Genomic DNA, 27,122 nt, shown 5'->3' with positions numbered 1-27,122 from the left:
TCCTGGGTGCTCTCAACCTTGGGCTCAGTGTCCCCCCATCCCACTTTCTGTTTCTCTCCTCAGGACCCTGCTGTCGTAGGCAGGTGCCGCAGTGGATTAACTTCACTAACCCCGACATCGCTTCCCCTCCGGCCGGACGTTACCCCCTCCTCGATGCTTCCCACCCCGCGGCAGTGGCAGGTCCGCGCGCAGCGAGGGATCGGGGAGCAGTGACCCGCTATCTCTAAGCACAAAGTAATGTCGGCAGATCACAGACCAGAAGCCTGGAAAGAGCGGGAGGCTCGGGCAAACGGCAGCTCATGGAGCTGGCCTTGCACCCCCTGGACGGGAGCAGCAGGTGGAGATGCGACCGGCACCCCGGGGCCTGGGGCCAGGACTCTGCTCCGCGTCCTGTCCGTGACGCCCAGGTTCTGTCCACCCACCGCGGGTGGCGCCCTCCGTGTCCCTGCGGATTGCCTGGGGCGGGGGCTCCTGTGTGGTCACCGGCCGCGGCTCCTGCTGCCTTCCGCCCCTCAAAACTGACTCCACACCTTTTGATAGAAGTGAAGGGTTTTATTTTGACCAGACAATGCACATGGGGAACCAGAGTCTCATGACTGGGGCTCCTTTGCCAATCCCGAAGTGTGGCTTGTGGCAATGATGAGGCTTTGGGGTGGCCGGGTGGAAGGAGAACTCGCATGACACTCACTCTCCAGTGAGGGGTCCCGTGGGTTCACAGCCGGAGCTCACAGGGCCTTCCTGAGGTGTGACAGGGAAGCTGATGTCACTGTGAGCACCATGGCTTGGATCCTGCCCAGGCGAGGGTTCATAGATGATGCTGTGGTGACAAGTGATAAATGCTAATCTGTAATTCTCAGAGGTTTATTGATATCCTGTTCATTTGCTTACCGAGCCAAGGATACCATGCATCTTTTGGACAACATGGGGTATTAACTGAAGACTCTTCTGATTTTAAATTTGAGAGCCCTTCCCGCAGAAATGACCAAGTTTTGCTGCCAATACTGTACTGTGGCAATACTTACGGGTTCTAGTTGTGTTTGAGATGAAAGCTGTGGCTCTTAAAATAATATCTGCAATGTACAAATTTATTCAGTTTGGTGGAAATTTAGAAATTGCTAGAGGGTATCTTTAGAGTATTACACGGGAGCGCCACACTCGGCAAACCCTAATAGGGTACTGTTGACTTATTAAAAACGTGATGCACTCATTTCCATGCTAAGTAATTCCTTCTGTGTGTACGCTTCCGTATGTGATATGCATCAGGCAGTGTGCTAATCCTGAAAAGGCACGAGTGTATAAGGAATGGATACTGTGGCCAAGTTCCTGCATCCAGGCCAGGAGGGAGACGGTCCCACACACTCGTTCGCAGGACGCGGGAGAAGTCTGGAGGGGGAACTGACTGTATATTGCTAAGTCTAAGGGGTGGGGTGCGGCAAGAGAATCTGACTTAGCATGATAGATAACACTTATATAAAACGTATCTATGTCACATATATGGCATGTGAGGTATATTTATGATTTCTCAGCTTACTGTTTAAATTTTTAATTTTTAAAATTAGATTAAAAAGAAAAAAAAAAACATGGTGTAAAAACATTACAGGGGCACCCAGGTGGCTCAATCGGTTGGGCATCTGACTCTTGGTTTCGGCTCAGGTCATGATCTCAGGGCTGTGAGATCGAGCCCCGCTTTGGACTCCGCACTTAGCAGGGAGTCTGCTTGGGATTCTCTCCCTCTTCTGCTTCTCTCCCCACCTCTCAACCATGGTCTCACTCTCTTAGGGAAAACAAAACAAAACAAAACATTACAGATATCAACAAAGTAGAATGGGAAAGTTTCCCTTCTCACCTTCCCTGAAGCTCCTCATTGCTGTTTCCCATGGTAACCAGTTTTTGCAAGACTGGTTTGCATACACATAAATGTATTTAAGCGGGTGTATGAATGTCTGTACATCTACCACACATGGGGCAGGTTTTTCATCAATGGGATCATACTGTCTAGTTGGCTTAACCTTGCCCTTCAACACAGCCTGTGCTTTTCTACATATTTGTACATCGAGTATCCTCTGATTTTTTCTTTTCCAAATGGCCAGTCTTTTTTTTTTAAGATTTTATTTATTTATTCATAACAGGCACAGACTGAGAGAGAGAGAGAGAGAGAGAGAGAGAGAGAGAGGCAGAGACACAGGCAGAGGGAGAAGCAGGCTCCATGCACAGAGTCTGACAGGGGACTCGATCCTGGGTCTCCAGGATCAGGCCTTGGGCTGAAGGCGGTATTAAACCGCTGGGCCACTGGGACTGCACCAAATGGACCAGTCTTTAATGCAATCAGGAGCCTATTATGATGAGTGTGTGGGTGTGTGCTCTAGGTGCAATCCACAGAATGTAAAATGAGCCATCTTATGGTGAACAATCGAGTGGCATTTAGTACATTCACTCATTGTACAACCCCCTAGTCCATCTAGTTTCAAAGCATTTTCATCATCCCAATGGAAATCCTCAAACTCACTAAGTAGTGACTCTCCATTCTCTCCTCTCCAAAGCCCATGGTTGGCATCCACCAGTTTTTTATCTCCATGGATTTACCAATTCTGTATGTCCATTTGGAGTCATACCGTGGCTGAGCTTCTGTGTCTGGCTTCTTTCACTGAGCACCATGTTGTTGAGGCTCATCCACACCATAGCAGGTAGGAAGAACTTCATTCCTTTTTTTTTTTTTTATTCCTTTTTTTGGCTGGATAATATTCTACTCTATATGTACAGTTTTTGGTTCTTTGGGATCTATACCTCGGTGTGGAATGGTGACTCGTGCTGACTCTGTGTTTAACCATTTAAGGAATGGTCAAACTGTGTCTTCACAGCAGCCATACCATCCTACCTTTCCAGCAGTAAGGTACGAGAGGGTTCTATGTTCTCCACATCCTTGCTAACATTTACTATGTTTCATTTCTTTTTTTAAAATTATAGGCATCCTGGTGGGTATGAAGTAGTATCTTACTATAATTTTAATGTGCTAGTATATTTTAATAGCCGATTACTGGTGAATTTGCAGCTTATTTCTAGACTCTTGCTATTACCGCATTGGTGTGATGGAATCTTTGTGCATTTATATTTGGGAAAATACATGAATATTGTTTTAAGATAGAATCCTAGACTGCAATTGTGGAAAGAAAATATATCTTTATGGAAACATTTATTTTTGCTGTGACAGTTTGTTTTTATTTTTTTATAATATATAAAATATTTTTCTAGTAATCTACATGAGCAAATAATGCATTCTCATGGTTCCCAAGTCCCCAAAATTAAAAAACATCAAAGAATATCTCAAATTAACCAAAAAAATATTTTAACAATGTATATTTCAAAAAAAAAGTATTTGAAAGTAAAATTTTCAGCCTTTTGATAGTCTGGCTTTCAATGTGTTAAAACTATTGTCAATAATAATACAATATTTGTAAATTCTCTCTCTCCCTCTCTCACTTCCTCCCTGACTCCCGTCACTCCGTCTCTCTCAGTCTCTCTATAGCTCTGCAAACAGAGCACAATCTAGAGAATAGTATCTAGAAGTTCAACATAATATTTAAAAAAAACTCCTGTGAAATAAAAATAAACATTTAATTAACGTATAACCAAAATTGATAATGTTTTGGTAAAAAAGAAAACAACTCTAATTTTCATTTGATTACCTCTGACTAATTTGACTGAACATAATTTTATGTTTTATTTTCCCATTGTATTCTCTCCCCTGTGAGCTACTTAGTTATATTCATATTTTCTTTTAGATCATGTCTTTCTAAAAAAAAAAAAAAAAAAAAAGATCATGTCTTTCTATAGACTTGGATGGAGCCTTAAATTATAGGTATTAACACTTCCTTTTCCCATCAGATGTGAACATTTTCCCTCATGTTTTTCTTAAACATGCCAAATTCCTTCTAGTCTTGGGGTTTTGCATTACTCTTTCTTCTGTCTAGAAGGTGTAGGATGATGGATTCCTATTTTACCCAATGGGCTTCAGTGTAACTACTAGTATTCGTGCTGGTGAACACTTACTATGGTCCCTAGACTGGCCAGCTTAAACCCCCCCCCCCCCCCTTTTAACTGGAGCAGTCCCCTTGCTTTGGAAGAACCAGTAGTTCAACAGTAGATATACTAGTTGAAATGCCTATGAGGACATAGAGTTTATCTCTCCTGTTTCCCCAGCCTGAGCACTTAGAGCAGTGCCTGGCTCATGTAGGCTCTCAACGAGTGCTTTTGAGTGGATGATGGATAAATGAGTGAACACATGTGTTAACTCCCTGCCTACATTGTGTCTTCTTTACCCACCAGCTCGTCCTTCTGGAGAGAATTGCTGGTCCCCTAAGCAGACCAGGCTTGCTCTTCTGAGCCCCATTGGCATTGAACATGCTTCTCTTACAGCATAGTATTCAGCCTGGGCATGTGCTTGTGCTTCCCTACGTGCTCTGAACATGAGGCCATGGCTGTCTTATTCATGTCTGCATCACAAGCAAATGTTATAGTATCTGCCATTGTCAACCTCTGACGTGATCCATTATAATTAGAAGACTCAAGAGCCGAGCAGGAATATAGTGAAACCAGACCATGCCTTGCTCTACGCAGGGGGCTCTGTGACCTAGATCATGGCATGGATGGCCAGCCTATAAGTTTCTGATGGCCCTGGCTGCAAAGAGGGCTAGCAAGGATTTGGGGAAGGATACCTTGTCCTCTAGTGAAAAGCTTGTGGGAAGGCCTTGGCAGGAGGTCAACTACCCTGGTGCAGCAGTAGTCATCGGGATCCATCATTCTGAGAATGCCACACTGTCCATCGCTTGGTGCATCCTCAGCCAATGCACCTTGTTTGAGCCTGTGCTGACATGGTCAAGGTAAAAGGAGAAATGCAAAGGTATGATTGCATCATTAGGCGTTTGACTTTGAGCAAGAAAGTCAAGTTAGCAAACTTAGATTTTTGTCTAGTAAAACAAACTGAAGAAAAAATTCAGATAGAGACGTGCTCCTTCTTATTATTACTTTCCTTTCCTGTTTCATTATCATTCTTGATAAATGTAATCAACAGCGATTTGGAATACTTTCGCTTTAAATTTTTTTTTTAAGTTTTTTAAAAATTTATTTAAACAATCTCCACACCCAGTGTGGGGCTTAAGTTCACAACCTCAAGTTCAAGAGTCATATGTTCTTGCAACTGAGTCAACCAGGTGCCCCCTGGAATCTTTCAGCTTTTAATTTCTCCCTCTGTCAATGATCTCAAAACATTTGAGAAGAAAACACTTAAAGGAGCCCTGTTCTCCTTTCATAAGATGATGACTCCTTTATTATCAAGGGCAAATCCACCCTTAAGTTGTATTTTGGAAAGTCAAGTACTAATACCCAGAATTCTGTTTGAAATGTAAATGCTCCTCTGTCCCAGCAGGGAGAAGTGCAGCTCTACAGAAAGATCTTCTCTCTCTGATGACTGTTTAGATGTTCTAGCCAGCTAGCTGAGGGTAGCCCTGAAAGAGGATGCACAATCCCTCCTCCCTAAAGAACACCCTGCAGCTTCAGCTCTGGAAGCTTCCAGAAATCAGAGAAGGTGCCAGGTGGGAGCAGAATAGCCCTACCCAAGTGGCCAGCAGAAAAAAAGACCAAGTGAGGGCTTCAGAAGGGAGGTAGGAGGGATGCGGTACCTGGGTGATGGGCACCCAGGAGGATATGTGATGGGATGAGCACTGGGTGTTACATGTAAGCGATGAATTATTGGACTCTCCACCTGAAATTAATGATGTGCTGTATGTTGGCGGATTGAATTTATATTTTTTAAAAAAGACTGAAGCTTAACAAGAGAATAAGAGAAAATCCACAGAGGGGGCATCGATGGCTTTGTCTTATTGACCAGTCTTGGTTCTGAACAGAGAGGTGACACGCCCACCAGAGACCTCTGACATACGAGAAGGGCCTGAGACTCTTGCCAGCATCTCTGAACTGCAGTGACCCCCGGGAAGGTGGCTGCCCAGAAGCACAGGAAGGCTGGCCCACCAGCGACTGGATTACTTCCTCGAACCCCCGCTGTAAGTGTAATTTCTCTTTGTATTTTACCTTGTAACTGGTTATTATTCGTAAAAACAGAAGTACAACTGGTGTTTGCATGCTTACATTTGTATAGCAATTTTGCTGATCTGATTCTTTGCAGACAGAGAAAAATGTGTTTGGTGAATAAAGATTTTGGGTCTCCTTCCGATTCTCGTACTCGCTATGTTTGACGTTTACCCTATATATATAGTGTGTGTATACACGTCAACGAGTTATTCGTTATTCAGCCCTCCCTCCAAATGCAATATGGACCTTAGTTACTTCCGTTAACTACCATGGATGCCTCCATGCATGTTTTTTTTTTTTTATTTAAAGATTTTATTTATTCATAGAGACACACAGAGAGAGGCAGAGACACAGGCAGAGGGAGAAGCAGGCTCCATGCAGGGAACCCGATGTGGGACTCGATCCCGGGTCTCCAGGATCACACCTCGGGCTGCAGGCGGCGCTAAATCTCTGCGCCACCGGGGCTGCCTCCATGCATGGTTTTAATGCATTTTGGAGTTTTATTTTTAACTTTCCAACTCCCAAATTTGTTCTTAATATATTAACACTGATACCTTTATCTTTGCATCTTGCAGTAGCTCTTTGAAATATGACTGGAAGAGGGGAGGCCTTGCTGCTATGTGGCTCCCAGTGGAGTCCACGTGAGTCCAGCTCAATATATGAGGCTCCTGGAATTTGGGACAAGGTGGGAGGTTGGCTTTGTGGCGTCTGCTCCTTTACTATGGCTGGAAATGATTTCAGGAGGAATGTGATCCTCAGTCTGGGACTCGCTGCTGCTGGCCTCTGGCCAACGAGGAATTTGAATGACCTTGACTTATTGAAACCTCAGCCTGGGTGGAGGGGGGTGTGCCGCGGGGAGGCAGCCACACAGACACACGGTCTCTGTCCTCCTGCCTGTCGGGCCGCTGATGCCTGAGAGGTGTGTCTCCTCCACTCCACAGGAGCTGACTGTCAGCAGCTGCATTCCGCTTCTGGAATGAACCCCCTGCTCCAGCCTCCATCGCTGCACTGTGTTTGTATCCCTCGGAGATTTTTACGTCATATTTGAGTCCAAAGTGTCTTTTCCAGTTTTCTCCTTCCGTGTTTCATACACCGTCCTCTGGGTGCAGAGCCAAAGGTGAGTGTGCAGAGAGAATCGGGGTAAGAAGCCTTTCCCATCATCGCTCAAGGAAGAAAATGTAGGTTATCACATCACTGTGGCTGTTCCTAACCTGTTGCTTGAAGGAGTATAAAGGCTTTTAGAGAAAGCTCCTTCCTCGAAATAAATTTAAATTTAAAATGCCTTATTGAGGAGTTACACTCTTCTAAGGAAGAAGAAGAATGTAGCAGCTGAGGTTTATTACTATATAAAATCTGCAGCCTACCCTTGGTGTACATGAAAACTGGGAACTTTGAGGCCATTAGAAAAATGACAGGTTTATCGGGCAGCTCAAAGCTGTGGCAGGAGGGGGAGGGCGCTGGGGGAGCAGCACCCCGAATCCTGCAAACACCTGGAGACTTTTCTTTCTTTCCTCTCAAACGCTCTTTCTCCAACATGCACAGTTTGTCCTTCCACTGAGGTCAAATCTTTGTCCAAGTCAGTCTTCCCGATTCTAACACCTCTGACACTCACTCGCACCCCTGCCAGCCTTCTTTGTCCCTTCTCCATAGAGCTTACCTCCATCAGATGTTCTACATGTTTTATTGATTTTCTGTTTCATTGGCTGCTTTTCCCGCAATTTTGAGCAGGACCTGGAGAAAGAACAGGCCGCCCAGCCCACCCACCCCGTTCCCTGCTGAGGGTCCTCCTGCACCTGCACGGAATAAGCCCCCCCAACCCAATGTTGTGAGTGATGAGTGGGCAGAGAGGTGCCGCACTGGGCTCTGTGAAGCCCCTGCTTCGATCCCTGGGGTTTGGGGTCAGGGCCATGCCCCCTTCTGCTGGCATCCTCCACCTGGGAAGCAGCTTCTCCGCTGCTGCTGGGACACCATGCGCTTGAGGGGGCACTGGCCCTCCTGACTGAGAGTTGCCGCAGCTCCTAAACCACACAGTTGGATGTTCCCGGTGACAGCCCATGGTGAGTGGCTCAGGAGAACATGCTGTTCCTGTGATTCAGGAGAGGAGTGGGACTCTCTTGAGTGGTGGCCTGGGGCTTCTCCCTATACCCTGGGGCAGGAGGGCAGAGCGCAGAGCCTTCTGCTGCATAGGGACTGTCCTTACAGGTGTGGTTGAGGCAGAGGTCACCCTGCAGGGACCTGTGATTCCATCCACTCTAGCTGCTGGCGGAGCCGAGGGGTGACGCTGGCAGAGGTGGACAGCAGGGCACTGGGGTGCAGGTCAGGGGTGGGTCCCGGGACACAGGATGGCACTGTGTCCTGAGCTCCTTGGTGACCACCGTGGAGCCCCTGTGTCCCAGAGACAGAGAAACGATGAGATGTAATTATCTGCTTTATACTGGACATCGCTTTGATCAAGCTATTCTAAATCAACCACAGAAACACTGCAGGAGTTTTAATAAACCTTGTCCCAACTCCTATAATACTTGTTTCTATATTAAATCTAACAGAACCTCAGAAACACGTGGAAAAAAAGGTGAATCACTATGTATTGTTACCTTAGGAAAATGGGTGATTTTCCCAACATATGGAGAAAATCACTCAGTTTTGTCCTTAATCTGTTAATGTCGTCAGTAATATTCATAGACTTTGTCCCATCAAACCCTGCTTCAATTCCTGCAGTAAGTGCCCTGTATACATATGGATTATCATTTTATATATACTGTCGGATTCCGTTTGCTAATATTTTATTTAAAGGATATTGAAACAGGGCTTGGGAGTGAGTTTGGCTTGTGATTTTTTTTTTTCCTTTTGTGTTTGCTTTTTTTTTTTTTTTTTTTTTAATGCACTGCTCCTGTTTTAACTTCAGTGTCGAGACACACGGTCTCCTAGAATACTTGGGAAATATATTATTTTTTCCTATGCTCTGGGAGAATTTGCATAAGATTTTAAGTTTGGTAGGAGTTTCCTGTAACACTGTGTGAGTCTGGTATTTTCTCTGCAGGAACACTTTTAACCACTACTCCAGATTACTTGGTAATCCTGGTGCTTTCAGAGTTTCCTCTAGATTCAGTTTTGCCAAGTTACGCTTTTCTGTAATTTCTCCATTTCAAGTTTCCAAATTTGTTGATGCATAGTTATGTATGTTTTATTTCAATATGCATTAGAAGTGTAGGTTTGTCCACTTTCATTCCTAATACAGCTTATTTTTGCCTTCTCTCTTATCTTCTTCTTCTTCTTCTTCTTCTTTTTTCTTTTGAGTATGAAAGCCTTAGAATAATTTGGCTTTTAATGAAGAGGAACAAAATGCAAGTGGTTTAAATGCATTGAGTTGAACGGTATTATATACTTAGTTTATTAACTCATTGTTATGTGCTATTTACATCTTTTTTTCCTGAACACAGTACATTTTCTTTTTTTTTTATTGGTGTTTCTCTCTTATCTTCTTAATTAGCTTTACTTATATTTGTCTATTTTATTAACCTCCCGCCAAACCAACATTTGACTCTCTTTTCTCTATTCACTATTTATTTAACTGATTTCTGTTGCCCCGTTATTGTCTCTTCACATCTGCTCTATTTGGGTCTGTTCAATGAGTGGCCTTTCTAACTTTTAAATCTGGATGCTTTACTTGTTAATACTCAGAGTCTTTTCTTTCTTTCTTTCTTTCTTTCTTTCTTTCTTTCTTTCTTTCTTTCTTTTTTTCTTTCTTTCTTTCTTTTGTTAAAATTTTTATTTATTTATTTATTTATTTATTCATGAGAGACACAGAAGGAGAGGCAGAGACACAGGCAGAGGGAGAAGCAGGCTCCCTTCAGGGAACCCGATGCGGGACTAGATCCCAGGACCCCAGGATCATGACCTGAGCCAAAGGCAGATGCTCAACCACTGAGCCACCCAGGCATCCCTCACGGAATATTTTCTTGGTCATTCATTTCTCCATGTTTCTAAATTCAATTTCCTCTTTGACCCACAAATCATTTAAAACCAGGTCTTTTACTTTTTTTGTTTTGTTTTGTTTCTTGTATTTTTTGTTTTGGAGTTCGATTTGCCAACATATAGTATAACACCCAGTGCTCATCCCGTCAAGTGCCTCCCTCAATGCCTATCACCCCATCCCCCTTCCACCTCCCCTTTTTATGTACTTAGAGGCCTTTTTTCTTTATCTTGTTGACTCCTTGCTCAGTTGCATCATGCAACATGATCTGCCAGACATAAATTGTTTGAGCTCGGTGGAGAGTGGAGACTTGTTTTGTGCTCTGTGCATGGCCAATTTTTGTAAATGTTTCATGTGAGTTTGAGGTCAATGTGATTCTTTAATTGTAAGGTGCAGAATTCTGCACAGTCCATTAAAACATGCTGGTTCATTGTTACATTAGTCAGAATTTTTCAGAAAAACAGAACCAATAGGGGATATATTTATATATACAAAGGGAGAAACTCACATGGTTATAGAGATTGAGAAGTCCCTGGGTCTGTTGTCTGCAAACTGGAGATGCAGGAAAGCCAGTGGTGGAGCTTAGTCTGAGTCCTCCAGACCTGAGAACAGGGACGCTGTTGGTATGAGTCCCCAAGTCGAAAAGGCCAAGACCCAAAAGTTCTGTTGTTCAAGGGCAGGAGAAGATGGACGTGCCAGATGCAGAGAATTCACCCTCCCTCTGCTTCCTGCTCTGGCAGGGCCCTCACTGCGTTGGATGCTGTGCGCGCATGGTGCTGAGGGCAGGTGTTGGCCCAGTCTGCTGCATTAGTGAGAATCTTCTCCAGAATCTTTCACAGACACACCTAGAGATAATGTACTAGCTCTCTGGGCACCCCTTCATCCAGGTAAGTTGACATAAAATTACCCATCATGATTGTGTTGTTCAACTCTTCCATACTTTTGGGGCTTTATCCCCATTGGACCTAACGATGTTTGAAAACAATGTGGAAAGACCACATTGTATGGGGTAGATTTTTCATTTCCTCCCTGTATATATGTCTATACCTTCAAAAAGTTGTTTAGGGGCATTTTACAAGCTTCATAGAGGTTAAAATTGTTAAATGCTCTTATTGAACTGATTTTTAAAAATTATTTAGTAGTGATTCTCTCTAGGCCTAAAATACTTTTGCCTTAAAGCTTTAACAGCTGTTGCTGCAGTGAGCTCAGCCTTCTTTTGATTAGCATTTGCCTACTTACATTTTGCTGTCATTTTACTTCCACCTTTTCCCATGTCTTTAGGTTCAGATGTGTCCCTTATATATAGCATGTAGTTGAATTTAAAAATCCAGCCTAGCAGTCACCAACTGTCGTGTTGGGTTCCATCCATTTGCTTTTACTCTATTTGTTTATCTCCTTGGATATGTCTTTGTGCTGTCTTGAAATTCTAAGATATTTTGAACGAGGGGCCCTGCATCTTTATTTTGCACTGAGCTTCACTAATTCAGCTGATCCAGCTGAGGAAGAGTCTGGATGCACACAATGGCCAGTGCCAACTGGTGAATGTGAGCCAGCTCAGTTGAGCTTGCTGATGGACTTCTGGGACATTCTCTTTCCTGCTTATGATCTGATTCTCTTTCTGTTGCTTTATTTTCATTAACAGCTAAATTAACTGAATCTTTGTTGTGGACCTGGCATTGTGCAAATCAAAAGGCATTTCATCCTCACAATAACATTACAAGCAGGGTTATTATTATCTCCAACAAATGGAAGGTCAGAAGCTATGTAACTCGTAGAAAGTCAACACCTATAAATGGCAGGACTCAGGTCCAATCCAGAACTGTGACGCCTTCCTGTCCTTTCCAACCAACCGGGATTTGGCAAAATACTTATTCCGAGATGAGTTTTCCGATGATCCCATTCTTCCCTCAGCTGCCTGTTTGCTGTGAATACTTCTCCAAAAGTCCCTCCTACCTCTGGTTTTGGTTTCGGGTCTGCCAACATCCAAAACTGGTGGCTCCTGTGGCTGTGTCCAGCTGGCCAGACTCGACCCCCTTTGCCATAAGGATTTCTGGAGCCACCTTTGCCTGTGTGCTTCTACCTGCATGTCACACATGGCTCCTCCACTTACCAAATCCCTACAAGTTTCTCCAAGGTGCCCTTGCTCCCTTCCAGGAGGACCCTGGCTCCTGGCTCCTGGCTCTGCCCCAACTTCCTTGTTCTACTCAAGAATGTTTAACTGGACTGACTCATAGACCAAACCCAGATATTTTTGCCCAGATAGAAAGACCTGCTGCCCTGGAGAATGTTAGTTTATTCTCAAGATTATTCTTGCCACTGATCCCCTCCCATTGTTTCATAGTTTCATGATAAGACTCTTTCCTCAAGTCTTGCCTGGCTATATAGAGTATCCCTCACGTTGACATATATCAAAGAATGGAGCCCTATGAGTCTTTTTTGGAATTCCAGTACACGATTCCTTCTTATCTCATGCTGCTGTCTTCTTGGAGTCTGGAAGCAGGTCAAGTGTTTCAAGGCACCCTTGCCCAGTAACACAACCCCCAGAAGACAGACAGTCCACGCACACACGCACACTGCACATGAGCCATTCCTTCCTTCTACTGAACCCCAGTGTTGTCGCTCAAGATGAGTTTCCCACTGCACCCTTGCCGGGGTCTGTTGACCCATCTGGTAGGGGAACTGGCTTTACATCCGTGTGAGCAAACCAGCACAACCTTCTCCCACAGGGCCTTCCATAAGCCATGTGATGATGACACCTCTGATGTTGCTCTCTGCTGGCTACTCTCAGGTAGATCATGAACTCTGGAAACTACGCTCTCACATCCTTTGGAATCACTGTAGAACCTGGCATAGTACTGTCACTTAGTAAATACTTATAGGGGTGGATCTTAGCAGCTGCTCAGAGCCTTCCACTAGAAAATCTTAAAAAGGCTGGTGCTGGAAAAAAAAAAAAAAAGAAAAATAAATAAAGCCAGTGCTGTCTCAGCAACATAAAGGAACAGTGATTCTGCATAATTATAAGCTAAGCGTCGGAGCCACTTGGCAGTATTGAAGTGTAGACAGTGTTGTTATAGTCTGTATATTATATATGGTTTAAGTAAATCTGTGATCACCGGGTAGGCATTTCATACATCGTTGTTCTTAGTCTATGTGCTTAACCATTTGTTGATATTTCATTCAGTGTATGTCAAGTACAACTGACCAGTTATTATGATCCCGTTCTAGCGTGCCACTTTCTCAGGAACGCATACTTTGAATGAGACTCAGAGCAGTGTCATAACGAAAATATGTTAATGCCCTTCTTGATATGCATTTAGCAACTCAATGTTTGAAAGCTCTTGATTTTCTCTTTGAAATGAAATTCTCCTGGTAATACATGAAGATCTAGAGTTTTCCTATTTTTATTTCTTTTTCTTCCCTCCTCCTTGTGCTCTGTCTGACTTCCTTCGTCCTTTTCCTGCGATATGACAAGTTTCAACCTCTGCTTCTAATCGAGCATGTTAATTATTCCTAATGATATGTACCAACCTGAGAATGGTAATATGCATGAGATGGGCAGTATTTAGTCTCCTTTTCTCATTTACACCTTTTAAATATTTTTTGATGGTTGTCTGTGCTCCACCTACATCCTGCCTCTGAAGTAGATAGGGTTTACTATCATGTTTGCTGAAGGGGACACATTTGTTCTCACCACGAAGATGCTATGTGTTTTAAGCATTTGGATAACAGGCACCTCTAAAAGAGAGCATCAGGTTTAAATGTAGTGGCAGGCTTAGCCCGTATGCTTGCAAGGGTTGGCCTCAGGTTACTCTCTTTGTGTTGCTTTATGACACAACTTTATTTGTCATCCTTCTTGGGGTTCCATTTTGGCTTTTTTTTTCCCTTAAAGCAGGCTCCATGCCCAGTATGCAGCTCAGTGTGGGATCTAAACTCATGACCCTGAGATCAAGGCCTGAGCTGAGATCAAGAGTCAGGATGCTTAACTGACTGAGCCACCCAGGATGCCTCCTTGTCTTTGCTTTTTTAAATGTAGTTATGCTGATCTACATTTTTGAAAATACAAGTTGGAGACCAAATATGAGTTAAGAGCTACTTCATGTTGTTATCTGAGGCTTTTTTGGTGAGAACTAGAACTACAGAAAGTGTAAACAGTTTCATATAGAATAAAGAAAATAAACTTTATTCAATAAGAGGTCACGGATAATTAACATTTGATCCTTGGTTTCATGGCGTATCAGTAAAGGGAAGAGAGCAAAGGGCTACTTAAGGATTTGTAGACAAGGGCAGGATAGGATGGGCACCAGGCTAGGACTCTGGACACTGAAGGTAGAGAGGCTGAGGTGGCCAAAGGACTGGAGTGGACACTGGCTGAGGCAGTAGAGACAGTGCTGACCCAGGGCTCAGGCGATGGGGGAGAGGAAGCTTCAGGAAGACGAGCTCCACTATAGACATAGCGGATGCAGCTGGGGATTCACCGCCAGGGGCCAGCGAGGCTCAGGGATGGGACAGTTCATAGAGGGGACATCCAGGCCGGAGCTTCTAAAGCTGCTGGACGGGACTCTTGCCAAAGGCCAGCTGAGGACACAGCCCTTAAGGTGTTGCTGAGGGACCTGATCAGGTGTCAAGGCTGGAGATTCTTGCTCAACAACTTAGTGGGATTCTGTCTACAGGTGGAGGAAGCAGGTGGAGGCCCAGGGATGAGCCTTCAGTGAAAAGAGAGCTCAGGGCAGCCTGTCTGAAGTTTGGTCAAGGACAGTCTTTGTTCTTGAGGTGAATGGAAGGGGGGCTGTGAGTGGGGCTCAGGGTGGTGTTCTGCATCCCCTCACCCCCAGCAGGCATCTCCTCCACCTTGACCTTGCTCTAGCTCTCCTCGTGCTCTTTAACCCCACTGAGCAAGCAAACTGTCTCCACTGCTTTTGTGGGAATTCTTGTCAGAGTGACTTTATGAGCGCCACACTGTCCACTAGAGCTTTCTGCAATCACGGTGAGGTCTTACTCTGCTCCAGTCAATCTGGCTCGTGGCTGAGAATTTGCAGTGAGCAGAGTAGTGACCTCCCCAACAATGCACCTGTCCTGATGGCTGGCGAAGCTGTGAGCTTATGTGGCCAAGAGGGTTGAGGAAGCTGATGGAGTGAAATTTGCTACTGGACTGACCTTTATCATGGAAGCTGGTCCTGGATTCTCCAGGTGGACCCAATGCAAACACAAGGGTCCTGCAGTGTGCAAGCAGGCCAGGGGCCGGGGGAAAGGGCCTCCACTGGTCACCATGGGCCCTGGAGATCCCGAGGTCACAAGCCCAGGAATGCAGATACCTCCGGAAGCTGAAGGGGCCGAGAAGGAATTCTCTCCAAGAACTTCCAGAAAGCCACACAGCCCCACTGGTGATTTTAACCCAGGGAGATCTGGGCTGGGCCTCTGACCTCCAGAACTGCACATCATACATTTGTGTTGTTTTGTCCACTAAGTTTGGGATAATTTGTTACAGCAGCAAAGGAAAACTACACTTTAAATTGTATTTAGTTTTCTTAAATATAAATGCAAGAAGCCCCAGGTGGCTAGTGGTTCTTTTGCTGTTTAGCACAGTGGGGACTGCAGTGCCCTGGTGCCGTCAAGGCACAGACCTTGTGGTCTGGGAGTGATCTTTCCCAGGTCCAGAAGTCCGCCCCATAGTGTTCTTGCCACCTTACTATATGGTATCTCTTTTCCAGCTCCTCCTGCCCTTTGACAGGATGGAGAGGACTGCAGGCTGGCTCAATGTGGAGAGCAGACCGCCTCTGTGCAAGGTCCTGGGGCTCTGGGTTACTGCCAGCCTGTGTCCCCCGCAGGCTCTCAGAGGAACAGACATGGGCTAGGGGCATCGTCCTCCAGAGGCAGGGACCTTCCAAGGGCAGCAGACAGAGCATGAAGTGCAAGAGAAGAACCTTGTGGGGGCAAACGAGACTCAGGAAACCACAGGCGATGGCTGGCCGTCTCTAAGACCCTTTGGAATCAGAAATGAAAGTGAAGAGAACTAAGCAAGGCACTGACAAGGAAGGGTGGCCGTGCCCCGCACACTTTATCATACAAGTGGACGGGCGGGCGAACTCTTCGAGGTGCTCAGAGCACCGATTCCATCTGAGAGGTCGAAACCTGAACCACCCTCGGCCAAGAGTCAAACTTTGCACAGAAATCACATGGTTTCTGTACTTACCACCTGGACTTTGGGCCAGCGTGTTTGTGTTTACTATTAAAATATGATTAAGTCAGAGGAGAGATGGGAAGAGGTGGATGACATAGGGAAGGGGGTCAAGAGGACATTCATGTGATGAGCACTGAGAAATGTGTGCAATTGTTGGATCACTATTTTGTGACCCTAAAATAACTGTAACACTGTATATTAATTATATTTCAATAAAAACATTAAAAAGTGATTAAGTTAAAAATGCCTTATATTCCCCCTAAGTAGGTCATATTAACTCTTTTTAAAAAATGTTTTCTTTACATGAAAGTAATTACTACAAAGTTCATGGTAGAAAATGAGGAAAATATACAGGAAATATAATCAATCACTACATGAAAAATATCACGAGTAATGCTTTCTTATAAAAGTTATTCCTAGTCAGAAGAGATATTTGGAAGAATATCCAAATATATTCAGCTTGTCTTGCCCTGTAGCTGGATTGGGGGACTATGCCAGCCATGTTGGAGGGTTTCTTTTCTTTTCTTTTTTTCCCCTATTTCTATTTATTTATTTATTTATTTATTTATTTATTTTATTATTATTTTTTATTTTTTTTAGATTTTATTTATTTATTCATGAGACACAGAGAAAGAGAGAGAGGCAGAGTCACAGGCAGAGGGAGAAGCAGGTTCCCTGCAGGGAGCCGATGGGGGACTCGATCCCAGGACCCCAGGATCACACCCTGAGCTGAAGGTAGATGCCCAACCACTGAGCCACCCAGGTGTCCTCCTTTATTTTTTATTTATTTTATCAGATTTAACATCAGAGACTCTGTTCTGTTTAGACAATGGGGAGTGTTGAAGATGCAGCAGGGCAGTGGGTAACTAGATACAGCATGGATCCGAAGGGAGAAATGGTGTCAGAGATCCCACAGGAACCTGGGAAGGGATTAGGATGGGAAACTTTAAGGCAGCCATGAGTAGAGAGAGTAGCAGATAAGAGCCGTATAAGGGACACAATCTCCAGGATTTAGTAATTTGCCGAATGTATTGGCGTGGAGGACAAGAGATGCCCCCATCTCTTACGTGTTATAAATGACACTGGGAAGAGGCATTCTTGAATAGGCATTTCCAAACTTGGCTCTTCCTGTCTCCCTAAGACAGCTCCTCAAAGTAGAACCATTGAGTCCAGAAAGATGGTGGATCTCTGGGTGGGTTCTAAGCCCCTCACCTCTGCTTTTCTGCTTGAGTTCAGAGCTAAGTGGCAGGAGAGCTGAAGGGAGAGTCAGAAAGTGACCCCGGTGCCAGCTTTATTCCTCACGTGCATGCAGCAGCAAGGTCTCCCCAGCAATGGGCCTGGACATAGGAGGACCTCCTCCCTTGTAGGCCTGCTGATGGCTTGGGCCTGGGAGTGGAGAAGCATGCATGATCCTCTGTCCACCCCACTTCCAAGGGAAGGTGAAGAAGGGCCAAGGTAAGCAGACTTTAGCCTTGGCTATGTCTCACCTACCAGGGGTGAGAGTCCTTGAGGGGTGGGCAGTAGTGAGGACAATTTAGGATCCTCATGGATACCAGAGCAGGGGCAGAACTACATCCTTGCAAAGGCAAGGAGTTTGATGGCTGCCATCGATTTGCATTTTTCTAGGCAATGGAAAGCCTGCTGGACAAGGTCTTGGACTGAGAGGTATATCATGTCTTAGGAATGGAGTCTGGAAGGGGAAAATCATGACTTCCATGGAGAAACTGGCTGAAACCACTTGACCAAGTAATGAGGATTGACATGACTGTTGGTGTTGTGTGGAGGTCACTCACCTATGGTGTGTGCTGATGAGGTGGTCATTTCACCCTGTCCTTCCCCCAAATCCATCACCTCTGTCTAACGAGGAAACATCAGGAAGCCCATACAGGATGCTCTACAGGATCCTTGACCTATTCCCCCAGACTGTCTGGTCACAAACCACGAGGAGGCAACAGGACGCTGGAGAGACATAGCAGGTCAGTGGGAGGCTGGATGGGGGCCTGGAACAGAAAGGGACAGAATCTAGAACTCCCAATAAAATCTGAAGTTTAGTTAATAATAATTTCCCAATGCTCATTTTGTTTTTTTCCATGGTGTCTTAGCATATAAGGTACAATGGGGACATTGGGTGAGGGCTGTACCCACAGCATCCTTCACAACTTTCCAGTGATTCTAAAATTACCCTAAAATAAAAGGCTCATTTAATTTAAAAAGCATTGTTTAATTGAAGAGTTGGAGAGGAATGCCAGGGGCCCATGAAGGGTTCCTTGGGCCATCCCCATGTATGAGCACTTCATTCTGAAGAAGGCAAAGGGGATTGTCTGGGGAGTCTTGAGAGCAGCTTATATTGTGGGAAGCTAACTCTGGTGGAAGAGCATGGGAGTGGGGGTCGGGGATCAGTTTGAGGCCCGTGTGGTAATGAAAGCGATATGTTAGGAGCACCTGACCCAAGGCTGGGGCGAGGAGGCTGGGACAGCAGAGAGGAGATGTAGGGCAGCCAATGTGCAAGGAGAACTAGTGGGCTTGGTAACCGACCCCCTGTGGGAAAAGAGGAGGCAAGGGTGCCGCAAGAGCTCAGCCACCTGCATCTGGTTGGACGTGGGGCCACTGAGCTGTGGGCCACGTAGTGGCAGAGACTGACCTTGGTATCTGTGATGTCTGGGGAATATTCCCACAGGAGCCTCAAGTCCAGAGCTGCCGCGAAGGAAAGCTCTGAGGGCATAGGAATGAGTGCTCCTTATCAGGGTGTGAACAGAGAAGGTGGTCGAGTTGAGGTTAAGTTGAGGAAGATGACACTGGAGCGTGGAGAGAGGAAAAAGGAGAACATGAGGTTGAGAATGTGAGAGCAGTGCTGGGGAAGCCAAGGGAGGAGACGGTGCCCAGAGCAGCTCCTCCTGCAAATACCCTCTGCTCCCGGGCTGACTCAGCAGCTCCTGAGTTGTTTCTAACTCGAGGCTCATCCAATGGCATTTTAATTGACAAGCAGTTTTATTTGTGAATCACTTCCCAGATGAAAGATCCAGGATGGATCCCCTAAGCCTTTCACCAACAGACCAGAAAATACTCTTCCCACCAGACTGATTTCCTCTAGTGACTTATCGTTAATCTGGCAACAGAGGCAAAGCAGGGCTTGCTGTTCCCAAAGTTGCATTTACACATGTCCCTGGATGTCCTAGGGTTACATCCCTCCCTCTGGGTACAATTACTGCCAAGTTCCCATGGGCATCAGGGGCAAAGCTCTTTAGTCCTCAGCAGGGCCAGTGGAGGGAGCAGCCTGGGATGGCAGAGCTGGGTGCATGGCCTGGAGGTGGCCTCTGCAGCAGATACCAGGGAGATGGAAGGCACAGATAAGGCAGGAATGATGATGAGGGTTTGCTGGCCGGTCCCAGCAGGTCCAGCCCAGAAGCGAGGGCTGCAGTGAAAAACTACATGCTGCCAGGGTCCAACTTAGCAATCAGGCCGGGCTGGTGGAAATACTTCATCTGCCCGTAGGCTCTGGGGAAATGTTCCAGTTCTAGGGCTTCCAGGCGGCTCCGGGGTGCAGAGAGGCAGGCCCTTTAAATGCTGATCCCTAAATCTCTAGGACCAGAATACTAGGTTGGAGCTGGGAAACCAGGCAAAACTTAAGGGAAGAGGGAGTTGCCACTCTTTTGTCACTCCTGTGATAAATTTCACGTGCAGATAATCAAATCAGAGCTCTGTGGGGTCTGAAGGGAAACTGAGGAAAGGCTGCAGATGTATTTTCTCCCCCAGGCAGGACTGACTAGGGGTTTAAGCTGTGGCCAGCCAAGGGACCCAGGGACTGACACGGATCAACTTCCCAGCGGTGGGTAACGGTGGACGACACCTAATGTGGGGTCTGCTTTGGCTCGGTCGTTGTGGTCACTGGGACAGCCACGCTGGGCTGGGTGTTGTAGCCAGTGGTGACCGAGAAGCCGACCAGGTCAAGTACTGGAGGTCTGGGCATCGACCATCAGCCAATGGGCTCCAGCTCAGACCTGAGCAGTTCAAGCTGAGCACAATAAACAGGGTCCCTAGGAAGTCACTGGGAGCCAAGAGAGGGGACCTAAGGGCAGCATTGGCCTACTTCACCCCGTTCAAGTGTGTCTGGGAGTCAGGAAGTTTGCTATACTTAAATTACCCACTACCACTTTCTTTTTGTCTTTTCAGACATTAGGTCTTTCTTATGCTGTCTCCGTGTTTCCTCTCAAATCAGGTCCTGTTGTAATTACGTGGCTCATACAATGGGAACCTCCTGTAGAGCTGCAAGGAATTTCTGTATATCTTGTCAAGTGTAAATTAAGGAAAACCTGATTCTGGGCTATTACAGTTGTATAAGTATCCAGTTTAATTCACCTTCAATAAAAGATTCAGATAAAGTTGTTAAATGAGTTCAACCAGAGCAGAATGATCCAAAAAGAAAAAAAAAATCACACATCTTTTTTTTTTCTTTTTTTCAAAAAGAAAAAAAAATCACAGCCCTTTTGAGTGCTCAATACAAAGGCTAAGCATGCAGCTTGAAAGGAAGGGGCAAAGTGGGCTTGAGTTCTTCTGCCTAATTGCACACAGCATCCTGCGTCTATATCCATGTGGGACTGCAGGCAACGAGAAATGTAGATCCTTGCACCAACATCAGAGGAGTGACTATTCCTCAGAGAGAAGATCTACATACACCGCTAGCAGAGCATCTGTATCTGGAGGCTGCCCTCCGAAGACATCCTGAGCGTCGGCGGGAGAAAATGCTGAAGTCCTGCTTCCTCCTTCCTCTGTTTACTGCAAAGCAGCAAGTGGGTGCTCCCTGGCTACGAAGACACAGCCTTGACAGATGGTCTTCCTGTCTGGTGTGTTGACTCCCCCAAAGACATCCTCGATTGCCCTTAAGGCTGGGAGCACCTGCCTTGAACCCCTGCAGGATCCCTCCCTAGATCACCACTCAACTTTGCTCCCCATTCCATGTCAGTAGAATCTGAGCAGGGCCTTAGGTCACCCTGGGGTTAGCTTTGGACAATTGCTTTCATTTTACCCCATAAAGGATCTTCTGGGCCTCACACTCAGTGCTCCGTGCCTTCTATCACAGGCCATCAGCTGCAGGGATCAGGTGTAAATCAGAATGCATAGCTTGCACAAATAGGCCCTGAAATAAATTCTGCTCATTGCTTGGACTACTCAGCAGCACCCATGCACACAAGACCAAAGCTGTGTGCAGCCCAGGTTCTGGTGAATATGTTCCCGAAGAGTAGAGGAGGTTGGTGAAGACCCTTGGATCACTGGGGATTCTGATGGGCAACCTTGTTTGGACAAGGGCAGGTAGCCAGGTCACTAGGAGGACCTGTTGTGTATACCGCGACCTGCAGGAGGGCCTCCTGAGGTACCCTCCTCTCAGCCTTTTCTGATGGCACTCACAGCATCTTCTAGAAGGACAGAGCAATGGCAACCACTGGAATGTTATACCTGGGTTACTTGCCCTTCTGTATCCTGCATCTCCTTCCCTCCCCCTGCCTCCCTTGACAGATTAAACAAAGGCACTGAATTAAGGATGCATGTGGCTCTTCAGGGAGGAGAGATCATGAGACTTCTCTCCCTCCTCCTCGAGGCAGGGCCTCCACTTGGGGAGAATCTGAGTGTCCAGCCAGGTGAAGTCAGGTTTGAGGGGCCAAGCTTAGCAGAAACAGCCAGAGTTAATTAGTATCTCAGCCTGAGGCCTTGACGCTAATTTATTTGTGTGTCCCACCACTGTCTCAGAGCACGCTCCCTAACAATCCATTATCGCTTCCTCCCAGTCCTGAGAAAATCACAGTCGACTCAAGGAACTGAAGACACCTTCCCTGTCCGCTAGTCAGGAGATGGTGTTAATGAGGCCACACTAGCAGTGTGAGCCTTTTATGGGTTTTACGGCAATTAAAAAAAAATAACAATAAGAGCAACAACTAGATATTGAAATTAATTCTTGGGTTTCGGGTCTATGATAAGCAGCTCTTTAAAAATAATAGCTTTTTCTAACATATGATCTTGATTTTCACTAAGCAGTGAAATGATCCTAAATCAATTATTTTCTTTTTTTTAAATATTTTATTTATGTATTCATGAAAGACACAGAGAGAGAGGCAGAGACACAGGCGAGGGAGAAGCAGGCTCCCTGTGGGGAGCTCGATGTGGGACTCGATCCCAGGACCCTAGGATCATGACCTGAGTCAAAGACAGACGCTTAACCACTGAGCCACTCAGGTGTCCCTTATTTTATTTTTCTAAAAATGAATTTTTGTATTTTTCCTGGACATATGTGATCCCGAAAATATAAAAAAGGATGGCATGCATTGATTTTTAACAAGGAAAAGGACAAATTCTGTCAAAAATAACCCCCCCGCCCCGGAAATTTGGTACCATGGACAAAAAAAAAAAAAAAAAAAGGTATAAAAGGCCTACTATCTATTTAACTAAGAAATTACTTTTTTTCCTAAACATGGAGAAAATTAAGTATTGTGCTAGAAAATAATTAGAAATGTTCCAAATTATATACATAAAGATGTTTGTTACAGTGTTTTTAAAAACAGAAATTAGACCTAACTTCTAGATCTAATAAAACACTGGCTTAATAAGTAGCAGTCCATTATGAACTCATTAAAAACTGCATTGTAGGAGATTTAATGATATAGCGAAATGCTTAGCTTAGTTTATTAAGTTAGAAGAGTAGATTACATAACAGCCTCTGCTTTATAATCTGAAAGTTGCAGGAAAAATGTATATACAGGGGCACCTGGGTGACCCCATCAGGTAAGTGTCTGACTTTGGCTCAGGTCATGATCTCGAGGTCCTGGGATCAAATCCCGCATCGGGCTCCTCATGGGGAGTCTGCTTCTCCCTCTACCCCTCCTCTCTGCTAATATTCTCTCTCTCTCTCTCTCTCAAAATAAGATAATCTTTTAAAAATGTATATACAACCAAAGAAAAGAAAGTATATAGAATTTTTAAAAGGTGATTATTTTGGAATGGTTTAGTGATGGATTATTTTCATTTTCTTCCTTGCACTTTCTTTTTCCCAAATCTACAATAAAGACACATTAAATTTGGTCAGCAAAGAATTATAGATATTACACAAAAGTTAAATCTTTACAAATAGTATTTATTTATGTTTAACAGCATTACAAGTCATTGTCAACGTTCATTATACTGCATGTACTTAAAGTGCACAATTTGATAAAGTTCTGATGTATGAATACACTTGTCAAGCTGAGACCACGATCCAGAAATGAACATATCTATCATTACTGGATTCCTCATGCCCCTTGGCAATCCCTCCCTCTCAACCTTTCCAGCCTCTGTCCTACGTCTCTGTTTTCTGCCACCTTGTCACTTTAGATCAGTTTGCATTTTCTACAATTTTATATACATGGAGTCATAAATAATATGCATGCTTCTTTTGTCTGGGTTCTTTCACTCAGGATAGACAATTTGAGATTATTCCAAGTTGTGTATTAGTAGGGCCATTCTTTTCATTGCTTAGTAGTATATTGTTATAAAGATGTACCAGTTTGTTTATCCATTCATCTGTTGATGGGCGTTTGAGCTGTTTCCAATTTTTGTTAATTTTTTAAAAAGTAAGGATTAGAATTTGTGTACAGGCTTTGTAGGAGTGTATGCTTTCAACTTTCTTGGGTAAATATATACAGGAGTAGAATGGCTGGATCATATGCTAGTTGTATTACACCTTACAAGAATTGGTCACATTTGTTTCCAAAGTGGTTGTGACATTTTACATTTTTAATAGCAGTAAATGAGAGTTCTATTTGCTCTGTGTCCTTGCCAAAATTTTGGTATGGCTGATTTTATTTTTCAAATTTTAGCTTTTCTAATCTAAGTGTAGTGACATTTCATCTGGGTTTTAATGTGTTAGCATTTTCCTAATGACTAATGATGTTGAGCATCTTTTCACATGCTCATTGACCCTCCATGTATCATTTGGGAAACTGTCCATCAAATATTTTAAGAAGAGAATATTTCTCAGCTCATTGTATGATGCCAGCATTATCTTGATATCAAAACCACACAGACATATTACAAGAAGAGACAGCTATAGATAAATATCACTAATGAGCATAGATACAAATATTTTAGACAATAGTCTAGCAAATCTAGTAGAACAATATTAAAAATAGTGATGTATCATAATCAAGCAGTGCTTATTCCAGGATGCAAGGTTTGTTTAACATAAGTCATGTTGACCAACTAAGAAAGAAAGACTACATGATAATCTCAAAAGATACAGGAAAATTATTTAGCAAAATCTAACATCTACTCTTGATAAAAACTTTCAGCAAACTATGAATAGAGAGAAGTTGCTCAACTTGATAAAGATGTACCTATGAAGAAACATCATCCTCAGTAGGGAGGGCCTGGATGCTTTCCTCCTAAGTTGAGGAGCAAGAAGGATGCCCTCTCTGCCACTTCTATTCAACATTGCTCTGGAGGTGTAACTAGTGCAACAATGCACAGAAGAGAAATAAAGTACAGTATGATCAGAGAGGAAGAAACTGTATATTCCTGAATTACAAGATTGTCTATGTTGAAGATCTTGTGTAGTCTACCAGAAAACTTCTAGAACTAAGAAATGAGTTTAATAAGGTTGCAGGGTTAAAAGATCAGTATATAAAAGACCATTATTATTTCCATATTCTAACATTGAACAGTTGGATTTTGAAATTTAAAAAATACTATTCACAATAGCATTGGAAATGTGGAACTTTTAGGGAAAGATCTTAGGAAAGATGTGAGAGATCTGAAAACTAAACATGATTCATAAGAATTCTAAGAGCCCTACATAAATAGATAGGCAGACCATGTTCATGGATCAGAAATTATCTCCCAAATTGCTCTACAAGTTTCACTTAATTCCAATAAAAATCTAAGCATCCTTTCAGTTTGTAGAAATTGACAAACTGTTTCTCAATTTTACATGGAACTTCAAAGGATCTAGTGTAGCAAATATGAAAAAAAGCAGAATAGCAAATATGTAACAGCTTTGTATGGTGGCAGATGGTAACTGTATTTATCATGGTGATCATTTCCTGGTATGTGTAGATGCTGAATCACTATGTTGTATGCCTAGAGCTAATATAATGTATGTATGTCAACTACACTTCAATAAGAAAATGAATACAAATAAAAAATGCTCAAAAAATAGAATAGCAAGTAAAATCTTTAAAAAGAAGAACAAAGTTGGAGAACTAGACTATCTTATTTCAAGACTCATTATAAAGCTACAATAATCAAGACAGTGTGGTGTTAGTGTAAAGACAAATAAACAGATCAATGGAATGAGGTAGATTCCAGAAATAGACCTACACATACATGGACAACTGAATTCCAACAATGATGCAATGTTGGTTCAATGGAGAAAAGATACTCTTAAACAAATAGTAATACACATAGATAAAAAAGAAAAAAGAAGGAAAAATACCCTCTTTTTAAAATATCTTGTACCATATCCAAATATGAATTCAAAATGGATCATAAATGTAAGTGTAAATCTAAACCAATAAATCCCCTAGGAGAAAACCCTGGAGAAAGCCTTTGTGATCATTGGATTAAGCAAGATTCATTAGACAACAAAAAGACAAATTAATAAACTGTATTTTATAAAATGAAAACGTTTTGCTTTTTCAAAAGCACTCTTTAGAAAACAAGAATAAAAAACACAGACAAGGAGAAATTATTTGCAAATCACCTATCTGATAAAAGACTCATGTCCAGAATTTATAAAGAACTCTAAAAACTTAGCCATAAGAAAACAAACAGTCCATGTAAAAATGTTCTTTTTTTTAAAGATTTTATTCATTTATTCATGAGAGACACAGAAAGAAAGGCAGATACATAGGCAGAGGGAGAGACGCCTCCCTCCAGGGAGCCTGATGTGGGACTCAACCTTGGGACCCCAGGATCACAATCTGAGCTGAAGGCAGATGTTCAACCACTGAGCCACCCAGGCACCCAAAATGTTCTGTGTCTATGCTTAAAACTATAGTTAATAATTTGATATATGTCAAGGCATTGTTGTCAAAAGTTAGCAACTGAGTAGTAACTAAAGGCCTACAGGTAGTTTTCATGCTTCAAATAACTGGCACCCGAACACATCCTACTGAAAATTCCCTTCTTCCCTTAAAATTATCAGTGGAAATAACAGAATATGAATCAGGTATTCCAAGTCTGTTTTGTGACTCACCAATTACTTCTCTTAGCTCAAGAATATAAGACATTATTGGAACTAAATATGTTTTAATCCCCTTGGGCAATTTTTGTGCAGCCTTTATTTTGATCAGGGCTCTCTGTGGAATGGAGGCCAAGGGACAGGAAGGATGAGAAGGATGACATGATTCGCCAGTGTGGTTCAGATCACAGCAAACCAGTATGATTGTGGGGCCTTGGTGGTCCATCCCATAACATACCAGGGGCACTAAAGTGAGTTATGATGCCCATATACCCAGACCCTTGTGCCAATGATTTCTATAAACTATTTATAAATGGTTGAGTGGCTTTCGATGGTCTGGTAAATGAGGTAGTAAATCTAATAGAAGATCATTCTTAAGTTTTGTTAAGATGGCTGGCAAGTTGCACTAACTGTTGATTTTTGTCCCAACCAGCTGCATATGCTGACATATGAACTTCCTTTGAAGCAAGTTCACCGAATCCTGACGTGTTACTGCTAATTACCCAAGAGGATGGAAATGCACTCTCTTTACCTGGGGTCTGGTGGGTCCTTAGCCAAGGGGGCATTACTGCAGATTCTTTTGGCCAGGCTGAAGTTTAAGATAAAAGCTGATAGCAATAATCTCATTGTACAGGCAGCTAACACACAATGAGGTTGGTAAGAGCAGATGTATGGATTCAATAAAA

The 27,122-nt window shown here is 43.8% G+C and overlaps 2 long non-coding RNA genes across 4 annotated transcripts; one reads left to right on the top strand and one right to left on the bottom strand.

Moving 5' to 3' along the window:
- Positions 1 to 555: 555 nt before the first annotated feature.
- LOC119867427 lies at positions 556 to 10,786 on the bottom strand. The gene is made up of 3 exons (XR_005383511.1): positions 10,566 to 10,786; positions 4,713 to 4,858; positions 556 to 817 (listed from the first exon to the last, which is right to left on the bottom strand). It is a non-coding gene; the product is annotated as an uncharacterized LOC119867427 (long non-coding RNA).
- Positions 6,944 to 27,122, top strand: LOC119867428. Of its 3 annotated transcripts, XR_005383508.1 has the most exons (5): positions 6,944 to 7,201; positions 10,798 to 10,944; positions 17,472 to 17,690; positions 17,862 to 18,211; positions 26,870 to 27,122. It is a non-coding gene; the product is annotated as an uncharacterized LOC119867428 (long non-coding RNA). The 3 variants fall into 3 exon arrangements; XR_005383509.1 differs by lacking the exon at positions 17,472 to 17,690; XR_005383510.1 differs by lacking the exons at positions 17,472 to 17,690; positions 17,862 to 18,211.

This window comes from Canis lupus, chromosome 34 (assembly GCF_011100685.1).
Source record: "Canis lupus familiaris isolate Mischka breed German Shepherd chromosome 34, alternate assembly UU_Cfam_GSD_1.0, whole genome shotgun sequence".
NCBI classification, from domain to species: Eukaryota; Metazoa; Chordata; class Mammalia; order Carnivora; family Canidae; genus Canis; species Canis lupus.
Note: the sequence above shows the minus strand (reverse complement) of the source record. Positions and strands in the feature narration are given on the sequence as shown.